The sequence below is a fragment of the Adiantum capillus-veneris genome, chromosome 17 (assembly GCF_014529385.1).
Source record: "Adiantum capillus-veneris isolate H3 chromosome 17, ASM1452938v2, whole genome shotgun sequence".
Classification (NCBI taxonomy): Eukaryota; Viridiplantae; Streptophyta; class Polypodiopsida; order Polypodiales; family Pteridaceae; genus Adiantum; species Adiantum capillus-veneris.
In genome coordinates this window covers 39422965-39424381 of record NC_140947.1, presented here as the reverse complement: position 1 = coordinate 39424381, position 1417 = coordinate 39422965, and the positions used below count along the sequence as shown (strand labels likewise).

The window sequence follows — 1417 nt, the reverse complement described above, 5'->3', positions numbered from 1 at the left end:
AAATATATTACAAGCTAAATGAAAATAAGATAGAAGCAATCAAAGAAAGTGACATAAAATAACACATACTCATTGAATATTTCCAAGTGACACAATGGTCAAATACAAAAGTTTAGATAAAATGATTGGTTTCAAATTTTCTCAAGAACACATTGACTGTTTAAGGATACATTATATGGTGGAGGCTCTATGAATCATATATAGGTTATTATATATTTATCATGATGCCTCATAGGGCATTTCATTGTAAATGGTTTCATGTAGTTCTAGAGAGAAATGATATATCTTTGATGCAGCATCTACCAAATTCATGTCAAACTTGAGTGAACAAACAAGGTGAGAGTATAGGTTAGTAGCTCCTTTATTATCAAGAAGAGTGTAGTGATTTGGGTGCCCCTATTTCTACTGATAATAACACCCTGTGACAATGTAAGTATTTTTTCCACATTTATCTTTCCACTTATCTCTTACAATGCTTTCCATTAGCAACTTTCTATTTGTAAATCTCAATAGAAATAACTCTACACCTTTTGCATTTCCAGCTGCCACATTGACTGCAAAGTGATCACCTTCAGTGAGATACTCACTTAGCATTGTCCTAGGATCCCTCAAACATTATATCATCATATTTTGGTATCTTAGTCTCTTCTGGTATCTCAGAGAGTGGTTTCAATTATTTATGTGTCCACTTTCCTACCTATGATTTTTTGCAGCAAGTCCTCCAATGGACCTTCATGCAAGCATCACAAAAACAAGAAAGCCGTCGGGTCCTTACTTGATTAGGATCATGGTCAGAAAACCTGAAATGCAGCGGAGTGGTCAAGATCCTATTACTGTGTCATAACCCCATAGATTGGACTTATCTACATCTCCTTCTTTAATAGGCCAAAATATCCTATTTATAGGAGTACCTTCTTTAGTGAATTGTGCGTAAGAGCTAGCTGCACCATTGGACATTGTTCTCGTAAAAACCACAACCACGTGTATAGATTGACTAAGAACAACTCCATCACTCTTAAGTTGTTCATTTGTAAGGGATCTCCTTGAGAAGATTGTGCATAAGTGCTGGCTACAACATTGGACATTGTTCTCGTCAAAAAATGCAACCACGTCTGTAGCTTGACTAAGAACAACTCCATCACTTAATTTGTTCATGTGTAAGGGCCCTTATCATAGTGCTAGTGCCATCATGCTCCCCTTTTCCATGAATAGAACCAAAATAATTCCATGTCATCTATGTACCTGTTAATTGTGGTAATATCTAGCGACAAAGTAAATGGCCTTGCAGCCTTGAATTGTGAAGTTGCACCATCTAACCACACCTAGTGCTTCTTGTAATTAAGCCTTGATATTTAAGCCACTAAACACAAAGAAGAAAAACAATACTGCACAAATAAAATATCGTGTTTCTTATCAT

At 35.9% G+C, this 1417-nt stretch overlaps 1 pseudogene; it reads right to left on the bottom strand.

The window, feature by feature from the left end:
• Positions 1-219: 219 nt before the first annotated feature.
• Positions 220-736, bottom strand: LOC147437099 (uncharacterized; annotated as a pseudogene).
• Between the last annotated feature and the right edge of the window lie 681 nt (positions 737-1417).